Source organism: Falco naumanni, chromosome 5, assembly GCF_017639655.2.
Source record: "Falco naumanni isolate bFalNau1 chromosome 5, bFalNau1.pat, whole genome shotgun sequence".
NCBI classification, from domain to species: Eukaryota; Metazoa; Chordata; class Aves; order Falconiformes; family Falconidae; genus Falco; species Falco naumanni.
This window is the reverse complement of record NC_054058.1, coordinates 4,578,795-4,594,093: the sequence shown is the minus strand read 5'-3', so window position 1 is coordinate 4,594,093 and position 15,299 is coordinate 4,578,795.

Here is a 15,299-nt window from a genome sequence, read left to right as displayed (position 1 = left end):
TTCTCGGATTTTGCTTTTTCAGTTAGGTAACAAACTCATGTGCCTGGGACCTCCAAAAGCCAGTACAGGTTATCAGTGACTGCTTTGCCTCTACAAAGTGGAGAATTGAGGTTGCTGGGTCCACTCATGGTCAGCTGAAGTTCTCACTGTACTGATATAACATGTAAACATTTGAGTGACTTTGCTTTTTCAGATGAACTCCCACCGCCCTTCTTCATTTTGGAGGCAGAGGCAGCACATCTGGCATTTGGAAAAAACAACATCAACAAAACCCCCACATTATTAATATTTAAAAACTGTCTCTTGCACATGAATAGAGAAAGTTTATCACTAATTGCATAGGCCTGTGTAATGGCTTTATGTAACATGTAGGCTTTTCTACTGAGCTCACCACTATAGGCTTTGAGAGCCTTGGAAATATTAAATAATTTAGCCTCAAAATACCCTCTAGTGGTGTGGTTCAGTGTCATTTGTCTCCATTTTACAGATGGGGAACCAATGTAAAAAAACTTCCAGTGCTCTCCCTAAGGTCACCCAAGGAGCTTGTGGCAGAGCTTCAAAATCTTGTGCCTCTACCATTTTTTTAAATCCTTCCCTGAAAAAAACTCTGGTCCAAAGTAAAATTCACAACTACTGCAACTGGTTTTGGAGACATTACAACCTGCAGACAGATTTCGCCTGCTATAGAGCTACAGAAGTTCTATGCAGAAGAAGTCTTAGGACTAAATTGTGGTGTACACGTCAGAAATGTAACTAGGATTTAGTGCCTTTAAAGTGATGACCCAAACAACAAACTGATAGTCCACCTTAAAAAAAGAAAAGAACATAATGAGGAATGGTAAAACGGCTTTCAAAAATAGAGACTAGGGGGAGCAAAATACTTTCCCGTTCCATCCCCTTTCATTTAGCAAATAGCTTTGACTAACCCACCTTTTTTAGCATTCTACCCTGTCCTTAGGGGAAAATCCTTGCAATAAATAAACAAACAGAAAAAAGCTGGGTAATGGAGGAGTTCTAATGAGGTATTTTCATAAAAAGTTTTTAATACACTGAAATGCTTCACTTTGACATTTCCTAAACAAACCTTAACCTTTTCATACTCTTTTAAGAATTGATCAACCCTGTAGAGAAAACAAGAAAATACATGTATATATTTTAAAATGGAATTAAATGACTCAAAACAAAACATGGCATTGACATTCAAAGGAAGCACTGGCCACCTAAATTTAATTTCTCAAGCTACAGTGAAATAAGCAGCTTTTTTCCCCAATCCATGATGAAATTTCTGTTTTGATCCAAACCAGACTTTTTTCCCCCTGCACTTCTGGCTTGGCGACCAAACCAGAAAACGATTTTCTTCTCACTCAGTCGACTTCTTCTTTAAACTCCATTTTAACCCTTCAGACATGGTCCAGCCATACCCACACATTTCATAGGAAGTCTCTTTCTTCATGGCAGTTTAAACAGAAGGCTTATATTCAACTTTCCGTCTTAAAATTATACTGACAGTTCAGACCTGGATATGGAACCGTGGACTGCTGCACCTCAAACACGGTGGAGCCACAGATGGCTCTGTGTGTTGCAGTTGTGAAGCGTAGCAGTGTGCCGGTCCTATACGTGCATTTGAATCCCACCCTCTCCTCTTACAAAAGTCACAAAGACTTACACAACAAATGCAATCACATTAATTCAAGGTCCTGCAGCAGAAGTGGTAGGAGAAGCAGCATACAGCTAAAAAGAACTGGAGTAGCATTAAAAATACCAGGAAAATAAAATAGAAAAAAAATCTATTTTACTAGAAAATAAAGAAGATTATTCAGCTTGGGGATAACCTATCCCATTGTGTGGAATGTGTAGCCTTGACAAAGCATAGGGAAGTAACCTATAGATCTATACCAAAACCCTTGGCAGTATCAGCATGCTCCTAGCCTTCGTGGTTGCACCCACAGAGACCCATCGGAGCAGTTCTCAGCCCACTCCTGTCTAAAGCAGGTGGGAGAACATGAACCCAGGTGCCTCGGTCTCAGACCTAGAGAAGTCTGCTTTAATTTCACTGCTTCTGATGAGCCATCAGGCTGGGGTGGCTCATCTCTTGGATATGATGGGCTCTGTGGATGAAGAACAGATTGTGCAAGCTGTACCCAAGGAAGATGGAGATTACGCTGGCAGGCAAAAGAAAGCACTGTGTATAGTTTATGGTCCCTCTGCAGCAGCCTTTACATATTGTGAACAGCCACAAACAGCCTGTTCAGGCAGTGCTCTAGGAAAGGCCCCAGAACCCTGTGCCATGGACCGAGCATGCTGAGGCAGAGCTCTCTGCCATCCCCATTTGGCTTGAAGGCTCCACTCCATCCTGGCGCATCACGTCCTGGCCTTGGGTAGCCAAGCTTTTGTCAGCTTCTGTTTGGATTACAGGGCTGCGATGACCCTTTGGAGAGTCCAGCTGATACAGCTCCCTGTGGCAATAGGAGCAACTCTGAGCACATCTTACTTTCCCTCTGCTGCCTGCGCCGGTTCCCCACAGAACTTACAGCAAAATTCATGGTCTTGTTCTTTATACTCATAGCCTGGGCCCCAGATACTAAAAAAGAATGCTGAAAGCTTTTGGTTGCAGATGCTATTCTTTGCCATAGTGAGAGTCTATTATTAATGGGGTACTTCCCTGGTCAAGTGATGGTGTTTTCTTGGTGTTAAGTGCTGATATGGTGATATTGATATTATGATTTCTAGAGGTGGTTCTTCCACAGACTACCCCAAACCTGATGACTTTTCATCCCTGGTACCAGGTGTATTTCTTTATCAGTGCTAATCTTTAGTGTAAAAGTGATTTTGTTGATTTTATCTATTAAAAAAAAAAAAAAAAAAAAAAAGCGAAAAACATATTTATGTTAAAGAATCCTGAAGTTCTAAAATCAGCTGGAATACTATTGAATGCACTGTTCTGTTCGCAGGAATAAGCCATGCCTTACTAGTGCCAGTGCATGCTCTTCTGCAAAGTGCCTAAATCCTGCAAGGAGGATGGAAGCAGAAGACCAGCATAGAACAGATGCTTAGATATTAGGCTGGTGCTTGTCTAAGTGCTCAGATGCACATCTCTGCTTCCACAGTATCTCTTGACTGATAGCTCACTGCTGCAAGGAAAACTCATGAGCTCAGTCCACTTTGACAGAAGCTTGAAGACTTGTGCTTTACCTGGCATCTGTGCACTTCAGAGGATGTACCGTTAGTTATCATGGTTCAGTTAATGAGCACAACTTGTTAAGCCAACGTGTTATTCCTACAGAAGTCCACAGGCATCTGCAACTTCACAAACAGCCCCTTCTCATAGCATGTAGAGTTTGCCCAGGCCCAAAGCCACTTCTAGTGTGACATACAGAGGGTGTCTTTCTCCCACTTTTTCAGTAACATGTCCTGTCCCTTTCTTTAAAATTACAGAAGTGCAGGTTGTTAGGGGAACGAGATATATCTTTGCTTGAAGGAATTTGTATTTCTGAGCAGCGCAAATTGCCCCTTTGTCCCCATCTTCTCTCTCTGCTCTGAGCTTTTCTGGCCACAGACTATTTTGAATTATATTGATCTAGGACCAGGTTTCCAGGCATATCAGATTGTTTCATAAGAGCACAAACTTGTTTTTGAGGCATGGAGCTATGGTAGATGCAACTTAGTCCAATCTGCTGACCTTCCAGTCCTAGGATTTGGGGAACTGGTAGAAAACAATAAACCATCCCTGACTCCTTCCAGTGACAGTTCATTCTCTCTTTCCACTCCTGTATTATGAAATGTCTTTCTGGAGAGATAAAAGATATATGTTCTGTAGGTAGGAATAGGTGTTCACAGCAATGCTGGGCATTGAGAAACTCTAAGAGAGATGGATCTTGCATGGCAGGAGGGGAATATATCCTGACAGAATGGCCTCAAATAAAAATGACAAGTGAGGTCCTCTTCCAGCATAGAGAAAAGTGATGTCCCCAGAACAGGAATGACACAGTTAAGCAAATCCTTAAAGCTTGGATAACGCTGCAGAAAAAGATAGCCACTGATAGATACCAGATTTTTTCTTAGAAACTCTGTCTTTCAGCATAGGCACTTTTCAAACACACTTTTCAAGAGTGCTGGTGTGATCAGTTCTTTGGTGTTTTGGTGGGGTTTTTTTCTTTTTTTCTTTTTTTATTTTTTTTAAGTATTCTCCCTGAATTCTTAAAAGACCAAGTATATTTCAATGCCTTTCAATTCAATGCCTTTCAAAGTATTTCACATCATGAGAGACATACCTGTATATTTGTGCAAACTGGAAATGGATGAAATATCACATGCTTCACTGGAACAACTGCAAATAATGAAAGCTGAAATGAAAACCAAATATTCTGAAAGGACCATTTTGACCAGTTGTTGTTGTTCAAAATAGCATACAAAAACAATTCCTACAATCCATTCTGAAGAACAAAGATAATGTAGAAATGTCAAAGCTTTTCCTAGATATCCTTAGGTCTTTGCAAGGGATGGAGCAAGCAAGGCAAGACTTGTAGGGAAAGGTACCATCTTTTGTTAGGCAAACAGAGAAAAATGGGGGGGGGGGGGGTAAGTAAGAGGGTTTTTTCAGGTTGGAAGGAGAAAATTTCAAGCTATATTGTCTCTCTTAAATCTAAAATCGGTCTAATAAAAGACCTGATTCAGTCTACCTGATAGAACTTTGCCTTGCTGATATCCTTAGGCCATCACAGCTGCGACATGCTGACTACATGTGAAGTACCAGATTCTTTTGTCTTACTCAGAAAGCTGGAAGGGACCATGACACGTCATCTAGTCCATCCTCCTCACTTCAGATCAGAATCAAATACACCTATGTCATTCCTGAAACTTATTTATCTAATGAGTTCTTAAAGACCTTTAGCGACAGAGACTGCACGACCACCTGAAGCAATCTTTGTCTTACTTGAGCCTTTCTTGCTGCAGTTTAACCCCATTAATTCTTTGTCCTATCCATCACGGCCATGGGGAATCACTTCCTCTCTTCGTCTTTTCCACAACCTCTTAAGTTCTTGAAGACTGTTGCTATCCTCTCAGTTCTCCCTTTCTAAGTTAAACAAACCCAGTTCTACATCTATCTCACTGGTCTTTTTTTTCCTAGGCTATTTCTGACTCTGACTTTTCTGTATTCCTAATTATTTCTGTTGTTGTCCTATAGACTGTGTTTGTTCTGAATTTTTCTTGATATGGCAAAATACTATTTACTCACCAGCATGCAATATGGAGCATGATCCCAAAAAAGAGTGAGCACAGAGACTGATTTCACTCTTTCAGGAACAAGTGACCTTTCCCGCCTCAAATTAATGTCCCTAGAGCACAGAAGCATGTTCGAACTCAAAGTTGGGATGAATATACATGCTTTTCTCTTTGGGAATTTTCTTTTGATCCCAAGAGAGGATAGTTGCAGCAGGCTAAGGCAGGGTTCTATTAAGAGGAACTGTTCTGAGGCATGTAGCAGAAAACAAATATTTTGCAATAATAAGAATTTCCATTTTCATATGGACATGTTGCAGGCTGTTAGCATTGTGCAGGATGCAAGAGGTTATTATTAGCATCAACCCTACTATCAGATGGGAAAAGCACTGTACAAAGAAATAATGAGATGAAACCCAAAGCCACATAATGAGAAATAAACATAAGGCGGACTAGAAAAGATTTCCCAATTTTCCTTTTTTGTTTTTCTCCCCCCACTGCAGACTCTGGCACTGAATTTTTCTCTGACCTCAGGGGAAGGTTTGATTAAGCCCAGGTTCAGGCTGGAATCCACTGATGGAGTGGGGCAGAGAAGTCAGATGAGCAAAAAAAGTGAATTTTCTCCATGTACCATAATGGGAGTAATGCAATCTATTCTGCTGGAGCTGTATCAGAGCAATGTGATGGCATCCATCTTCCACCCAGGGCCCAAGTAACACCTGTACCTCTTCACTTTCAACAGAAAGGCAAAACGATAAACTCATATTAACTTTCACAGGTCTTTGTTGCAAAACAAGTGTGTAAAAAATGATTTTAAGTGACCTAGATGATGTCTTTTCATATCAGTGTTTAGCAATATCTGCCTCTGTAGATGATGTAGCTGTTAGTACTGCAAGGATCCCTTAGGACAAAATCCTGTTGTAACGTATTTTCTCTGCACCAAAGCCTACATAAATGTTAAATGAAGCCACTTTAAACAAATATAGGTAACAGAGGGAGAATAAGCCTGTTAACAGAATCAGCACTGCAGTCACTAAGTCATAATATTTTATTTATTTATTATCTCGTAATACCTATAACAAAAGTAACTAGATGCTATAAAATAATACTTACAGACATAGAAGTTGAAATGACTCACCACGTCCAACTCTTCATAAAAGCTCTTCTGATTCACAGTATCCAATGAAAGAAAAAAAAAAAAAAAAGCACGGCCCCTTTCCAATCCCAAATAATGTTTAGTCGAATGCCTGGCTGAGCACAACTGCCATAGCACATGATGCTTTCAAAAAAAACACCTCTGAAAGAGCCTCAGACCATCATGCAGTACCCAGGGTGCGGCCCTTCGAGCTGTAAAGGAGATAGAGGAAAAAAACACACTTTTTTCCAGATGTGGTCAACCAAGCCAGATAATGGGGAGGGTGGTGGAGAGGGCAGAGGGAACAGAGAGAAGGTTCTCAGCACATTGACAGCAAATATAGGATGATAAAGGAATCCAAAGAACTGTGCCATGTGAAAAACCAAAAGATATTAAAAGTGGGGAGCAAGGGTGTCTGTGCTGCAGGTTGAGAGTTGAGGTAAGTTTGGTAATTGTGAGAAGACTACCTGGTCAGAAATACAGAGAAAAATTGTCCATGTCATAACTAAAAGCAGCAAGGGAATCTACGATGACATCCTTGGCTAATATCAAGCTATACTGGAAAAAAAGTGCCACTGAAGGGCTCTTAGCAGAGACACAGCAAACACAACTTCTCTCCATTACTCTCAGAAAATCACCTGATTTCCCCTCTTTTGACACTTGCTGTCCACCTCTCCCAAACTCAGCCTCAGCAATTTCTTTGAAACTCACAGCTTGAACAGAAAGCAAGGGAGAGTGCAAGGAGACAACACTGTGGCCAATGAAAAGAAAATCAGCACCTCCTTTTGAGCACCTCTGTCCTCCGTGGCACTTTTTTTTTTTTTTTTTTTCCTTTCCTTCCAAACTGAGACATGAAAATAGCATAATGCAGAGGCACCACTTGGATGGCACTGCCAACACAGTGCACGGGAAAACACAGTCCCTCTCTGACTCTGATAATTTAGCTTTGTTTTAGTTTCAATCTAATGAACATTTATGCTGTAGCCAGTCCTCAATTTATACCCATCTAGTCCAAAGCACAATTATATGCTGAGTGGAAAATGCAGCTTTGACTCATAATAATAAGATTGGCACTGAGTCTGGCAGTTTTTCACACTTCATTTTCCTGCCTGCAGCCATATCAGTCGGGCAATGATTTTGCCATATCTCCTAAAAAAAGGTCAGGCTGGCAGACAGAAGGGGAGGACTGGAGGAGATGTAATATTGGGGTAGGACACCCAGTAATGTCCAGAAAGGGATATGGGAGAGGCACTCACTCGAAGAGGATGTCTATGTTGAAGAAACAAGACACGCTTTTCACTCTGTGTTTGCTAATCCAAATTGCTCTGTCTTCACTCTTGCTTGGAGCAGAAGTCTCTAATTCACCGCAGCCTACCGGTAAGTTAGACCTTTGCCGGTGCAGACCTAGTCTTATGGTGGATTTGAGTGTCTAACGGTGGCAAGCATGCTCAGAAGACTATTTTCAACTACTGTAAAAAGAGAAGTATTGTCTATTCAAGAGTCTGGCAGACTTTTCGTTAGGGAAGGTGGTCTTGTACTTAATTTAGAAAGTCAGGACATACCAGTAGCATTCTTGGCTTTGCCTCTGATTTGCCATGAGATGCCAGCCAAAGGCATCACTTACCTTCCTTCTCTCTACTTAATTTTCTTCATCAGTAAAATAAAATGAATGATACTCAACTCTCCCAGGCAGCAGAATCTAGACTAGCAATATCAATTGTAAATGCGCTTTGAGATTGCAGAGTCAAAGGTGCTAAAAAAGAGTTGAAGAAGAAATAGGTCCCCTAGCTGTTCTTTGGAGTCCTCTCCCAGTTTCAGCCTATACAGCCATGCATTTCCTGCCTGTGCCTTGTACAGGCTTCCTGCTGCTAAGCGATGTACCAAAACAGCTCCTGGTGAAGAAATCTGTTGAGCATGATGGTCCTCATTCTGGCTGGAAGGTGGCTATGAACAGACGGATTACTCCTGTTTGGCATCTTTTTTCTCTTGGCTTAATACCAGACCCTATTGGAATTTCACCTGCTAAGCCTGCTGGGAAGTCAGCTTGTCCTTTGTGTAACTTCCTTTAATTCTTTATTTTTTCAGCAATGGGAAAGAGTTCTTACCTGGCCTCTTTGGGGGGAATTTCATGCACAGTTGGTGGTGCCCAGAAGGGAGAAGCAGATGCTGTTGAGATATTCATGGTGTCCAAAATAGAAAGCAATTTATATGGACAATTAAGAAGAGCCACACGGGACTTTGGTAGTTGGAAACTACAAGTCTGTAAGCAGGCAATTTCTAGGACTTAAAAAAAATATTGAATTCACCTGAGGCCATGCAAGAGAAGAAAAGTTATATAGAGAGAACAATTCCCAAGTTCATTCACCAGGGCATTAAGCCCCTGATTTGCAGTGGAAATGCAATATGTGGTATCCTATCATCAAGAGGACTTAGAGGACAGAGAAAGCAGTCATCACGGAACAGGTATGAAATCGTCACAAAGAGTAAAGGCAAAGAGACCCAGGATCTTTCAAAAATATTAAAAGAGGATCTCCAAAAGGCTGCCTGTCCTGACCCTCATTTGCCAGTTATGCTTACCCTCTGATTCCCTGTGCCCTAGCTCCGCCAGGGCATTTTCTCCTATCACTCATGCTGTTGCACAGGAAAAAAAAAAAAACAACTGATGAAGGGACAGAAATATGGTGGAATGGATTATATGCCTGGCATTTATTTTCTTGACATTGTTTTTACTCTTTTGGCATTGGGCAGCCAGAGAATGTCAGAATTTTCTGTTGACCTGACATTTTTCCTGCTGCTTCATCAATTAAGGGAGTTTCAGTTTCAGGCTCAAAGGAGTTAAATCAATTTGCTTCAGAACAGCCCTAAGAAATCACTCAACTCTTTAAATAGTCTCTGGAGGGGTGGTTGCCGTAGCCTGAGGGATGTGCAAGCTGAAGGCTCAGCAGCCACAATGACATTTGAAGGCATAAATGTTTTGGAGAAGGGACAGGAATTATGTGATTTTGTCCCTTCTCTAGTTGGCTACAGAGCTCAGTGCACTGCCTGCACTTACCTTTTCCCTAGACATTGCTTTGGGCTGTCTTACTCAGTTTGGAGTCCCTCGGAGAATACGCTGCCTCTCAGCAATACGAAGAGCCAAAGGATGTTTCTCACTCAGGTCTCCGTAGCCAGAGCTGGCACAGGCTGTGCAGGGGGACCGAGAAATCGCACATTGACTCACTCGTCACTTATTTGCATGTATGAACTTGGTCCAGCACAAAAATCCCCTTATGAACCACCACCCTGCAGGCTGGTGTGAGGTTCTCCCACAGCTCTTCGGCTGCTCAATTGAACTGTTTTAGCTGAGTAGCTCCAAGGTTTCTACCGCATGCAGGGCATTTCTCCACTAGTTGCTTGATTTAAGTCAGATAAAAACTCCGGAAACAGCTTTCCTGAAGCAGCCACTCTCTCAAAAGACTTAAACTATCATTTGAAAAGAAAGAAGGGATGGGGTGGTGAGGTTAGACACAGGACCCAGCTTACTCCAGGTACTGTTGAAGTCTGTGTTTTCCCTGACTTTTCATTCAGTTTTCTATGGTGAAAGGAAGTATTGTCCATCAAGGAACGAAGGCTCAACTTTGTTTCAGGAGCTTTTACTCATCTACCTTCACCATGTCTTGTAGACAGTATTCCCATCAGAAAGCTATTCTCCATTTTCATGTCCTTTTCCTGGTTGTTATGCTGCTAGGCCTTGGCATTGTCTGAGCAAAAGTGCTTTTTTTCTCTTTTTTCTTTTTTCTTCTTGTTGAAGTAGTATGCGTCCCACTCCTTTCCTCAGTACTGTTTCTGACACAACATATACAGACCTGTGGTTAAAGTGGATGTCTAGGGTTTACGACGTCTTTAGTTTCTTGCTAGATTATGTGTTTTGTCATTCTGAAGAAGAGTTTAGCTACTCACAGGTAACACTGTAACTGGGGCACTTATGTGAGATGCAGTTGATTCCTTGCTCTGAAGCAGAAAGAACACGGACCTGAGGTTGTCTGTCTCTCATGAAATGGTTAATAGGTATCCTGCAGCAGAGCTCTTTTCTTTCCTGAGAAAAATTTCTAAGCAGAAGTTTCATTGTACCCACTTCATTCCAAGAAAAACATCTGGAATCTAAAAACTCAAAACTTCCTATGGAATATAATAGAAAGATTTTTGCAGAATAATTCCGAATTGATTCTACTGGTAAGGTCTTTGCAATGGGATGCCAAGACAGCCAGCAGGTCCTTTGGATACCACTTGTGTTGCTGCTCTCCAGAACAGGCACTACAGAAGGATTTATTCCCCAAAATAAAAGGCTAGTATGGAAAAGCAGAGTTCATGGGCATGATCAGAAGCCTAGTATATCTAAGCCCACAGCTCCACCACCTTGGCAGGCACGTGAGATGAATAAATATGATACCAGCCTGCTGCTACTCAGCAGAACTTCTTGGCGTAAGAACATCAAGCAGGAGTTCCAGTCTTCTCTGTCTGATGCTTGTTGTTAGCCAAGACACATACACAAAGATTACCTCTTGTTTCCCCATTTCAGAACTGCCAAGGCAGATGTGAAGGTCAAAGGAATGACGTGGCAGTGGTGTGGCATGCCTCCGCTCAGTGTGCACACATAAAAAAGCTTATTCCATAGGGATGGGGAAAAAAGGGGAATGAAAGTTGTGTGTATTTTCTTTCTACTGGGTGCCAGGAACTATATTTTTGTTGCAACTGAGACAACTCTAGAGAAAGGCAGGAGGGAAGTAGTAACAGTAGGACAAGACAAGATTAACCTGCAGAGAATGGGCAAAGAAACCAAAAGTAGAAGGTCAACAAAGCAGGAACAAAGGAAGGGGAGAAAGAATAAAAGCAGAAGGAAATAACCCAAACAATTCAAAGGTGGTGACAAAAATAAAGAGGAGATAAAATATTCACTGAACAGCCATAGAACAGAAGGCAACCACATAGGTCATCAATTCCAGCCTCCAAATGCTACAGACAACAACGGAATAGATATTGAGAAACGTCCATAACCTCTGCTTCAACCCCCATTGCAGTTCTAAGTCAGACGACACTGCAACCTTACAACACGATGCAAAACAGCAAATGCTGCAGTGGCTATAACATGTCCACCCAAGACAATCTGATGGATGAAGGGCCTTGGGAAGATCTTAGGCTCATGCAATTGCATGCAGGAGTGCTCACTCTGATATTTCTTGAGAGTGGATCATGCTCCACAGGGCTATAAGGGAAAACTGGATGAGCAATCACTAAACAATCCTTGCTCTTCAAACCAGAAGAAAATTCTTTCCCGATCCCACATCCAATCAATGCTTTTAATTCAAGACATATCAGTCAAGCGGTACCACTAGGAGCACCAGCATAATCCACCTACTATCCTGTCTTTAGCCTTGGCCAATTTCTTGTTTGGGCAATTTAATGCTTCAAAGGAAGATCAATTTGCCCTCTCCCCAGTCCTCACTCCTCCCACCCTCACATACACATCCAAGAGAATAAAGGACTAGGAAATGAAGGGACTTCCTTCTTCACCCCAATAGTGGTCAGTGGGAGCTCTGAAGCATGAAATTAATTAATTAAAATATAAATGCAGTGTAATGCCTTCTATGAACTCGGAAAGCTCTACTTTTTAATTATTAAAGTTCCTTGCCCTTGTTATCCTGCATGGAAGGCCAGAATCTCATGCCTTTGAAGTTTAGAAACCTTCTCCTGATTTCCAAACTAATTTATACTCATCTGATCTTTTAGCACTGCTTTTCTTCAGCTGAAACAATTCTCCATCCTGGTATTTACAAAGAGTGTATTTATAAAGAAAAACTGTAATCCTTCTCATCTTTCTTTTGCTAGTCTAACCAAGCCTCCCACACACACATTTTAAAGGTCTGCCACTTTCTCTAATAATTCTCACAACTCTTTACTATACGTCACTTTCCCTTTTTTGATCAGAAGTGACCCAAATCGGTCACAATATTTTGAGGCCTCCTCAGTCCCTCATACCAATGTACAACTAAAATACTTCCCGTGCTGAAAATACTCTTGCCTGATACACCCCAGAACTGCATTAATCCTTTTCCATGTGATGTCATATTCCAGCAAGAAGGCAAAGAAAATGTGAAGCAGAAAAGGCAGATGCTGAACAGAGAAATGAAAGCATCCTGAGGAACAACAGGCAATTCTGGAGGGAGGAAAAAAAAAAAAAAAAAAACGACTGCCCTGCAAACGTAAAGACATAATCAGCTTCGTAGAAAAGGTAATTCAAAGGAATAATGGGAAGCCAGGAAGCTGAGGCAAGGCACATCTGTACAAAATCGTAGCGCGCCAGCTTCGCACAACCACTCAGACTCGTGCCGAGCCTCTGGCACTGTGTGCCGGCAGCGTTTTGGCAAAAGCGGGGCTGGCAGCATCACGCCGGCACGGGGGGGAGGTTCTGATGGCAAAGACAGGACCAGCGGGTCTGTCTTGTGAGCCCTGAGCAGGCCCTTTGCAGCACAGCCCGTGCGTTGTTCCCCCAGGACACGGTATGTTTTTTGAGTAATTTAAGAGTTAGCACTCCCAGTGTGCTTGTGTGCACATGCATGCGTTTTACGTGTGTGCAACATACAAAAGTACAGTGTCTCTTGAGCCCTAAAATTTTATGGCTCATAATTTTTTAATAAATATATTTCACTGTCCCATAGATAAGCACATCTTGTCCTTTAACCTGTGTAAGCATATAAAGGAAGATCTCCAACTGCTTTAAGGATATTAATGAGAAGTTGCAATAATCCCCAGGCATTAAGTATGCTTAAGTATCTTCTGTGTATCCCACAAGGAGGAAAAGTAAGCCCTGCACTAAGTTGCCTCACACTTTCCATAGTGAAACATGATTATGTCTTTTTTTTTTAGTTATTATTTTGAAGAAAAACTTCAACACTGAAGCATTTTGTAGAACTTTAAAACAGAAGCTGGGGAGGAGAGAAAGCTCTCCATTTTGCCGTTATGCAGTGAAGCTGATGGGGTTTGCCTTGTCAAAAGACAGATAAATAAATAGATAAAACTAAATACATTTTCTCATGGCTGGTTTGTAGAGCAGCACCTTTGTTTCTGCCAGTGCAGAAGGAAACTCAGCTTGCAGCAGACACGCGATATGTCAACTCATTTCCATTGTATTGGCAAGAAGCAACACACACAAGACAGATTTATCAAGCTATCTGATAGTCTAAGAGCCAAGAAATCTTCCAGCTCTCTCCCTCTCCTCTCTGCTTTCCTCCGTACACACACATGCACAAATAAAGGCAAATCTGCCACTCCTGCAAGCATAACACTGTAAAGTTCTGCAGTTTTATTGTGGGTGTTTATCATAAAGCATCCTTATCTGTTATCTGCTTATAGAGGAGGCTTTGGTATGTTATTTCAGAGTAATAGCTGAGAGCGAGTTAAATTGCATTAACCTTTAAAGCTGGCATTAATGGGTAACCGTGTCAGGAGACTATATTACTGTACAATTTCCTTTTCCTATTCTTATGCTGGCTCTGCGTTTAGAGTTTGGGGTTGGGTTTTTTTGCTGTTAGTGCCAGGCTTACATCACAGACTTTGAGGTCTGAGCACAATACTCATACTCTAGGGAAGCACTCAGCTGGGAGAAAAGTAGGACTGGCTTTTCCTGGCCACTGACAGAGAACAGGAGAGAAGGCAGGAGGTTCTTGTGGCACAGGCTGTGCATCTTGTCCTTTGACACAACCCACAGGTGATTTGATACGCGCTCCACACCCACGATTTCCACCTGCAATAAGGTGAATTCAGGGCTAGACTGCACTCAGCCGGTAGGTTAGGACTTGCTATTGGGCTCGTCACTGCGGTACTCATCACACATAAGACAAGCTCCCTCTTATTGCTTCAGGAGGTTGTCAGCAGATCATTGGGAAAGAGAGACTTTAGAACTGAAGGTTTTTAGATGTGGGGACTCAAACGTAGAGGCTGTACTACGTTCTCTGTTGCTCTGACAGGGAAGACTTCTGCAAGGTATTCCAAGTGTGCAAACCCTATTTAACAGCAGCTTTCCATGAACAGGGACAGCTGGAGCTACTCCAGATCTATTATGGTGTAAATGGAACTGGAACGTGGCCTACCACTTATCAGATATTCTCTTCTATGTATTAATTATACATGTAAAAGTCCTGTATTTAGGAATAATCGCAATAATTTATCACTTTCAGAGAACTGTAATTGCAAACACAACATAACCATTTGTCAGCTGTTTCAGATGGAAAGGAGTAGGCTGAAAGAAGGCAGCAGCTCTTTGATCACATTTTGATTGGGAAGTCTCTTCATTACAGGTTTGGTTTGTGGACCCTCCTCCCACTCAAAACTCTCCAAGCCTCCTTCACAAGCTGTTTATCCAAAGAATACCTGCGCTTGACTCCGCTCCCATCAAAGTCCCTGCTGAGCTTTGGAGGGAGAGCCAGCAGGACAATGCTATGAAAGCACACAACATCCCCACACAACAGAGGCCACGTTTCTGAAAATACACAGCTGACAGAAAAGGCAGTCACCTTCAAACCTGTCACAGACTGGGAGCCATCAGATACGGCATTTGGCAAGCCTACCTTACCAAAAAGACCTTTCTCAGGGCAAGGGGAAGAGGTCCAGATCCAGTTTTAATAAGAGCAGACATACCTACTCCCTAGACCTCTACATCCAGGACATGCCTTGGGTGATGCAGAGAGGTGTATGATACTTGGCTGCCATGGAGATAAGTACAACAGAAGAGCATAAATAGAATCGAACATGTTTTGTCTTGAAGTGCCGTTGAAATGAAGGTGCGTGTTAAATACAGAGACACCAGAGTGTCTTGCCAAAAGCTAACATTAATAGTTTACATTAACACTGCAATTAACACACAACTAAAATAAACACTTCTTTTCTTTTCCTTGTTTCTTAAAGAAAG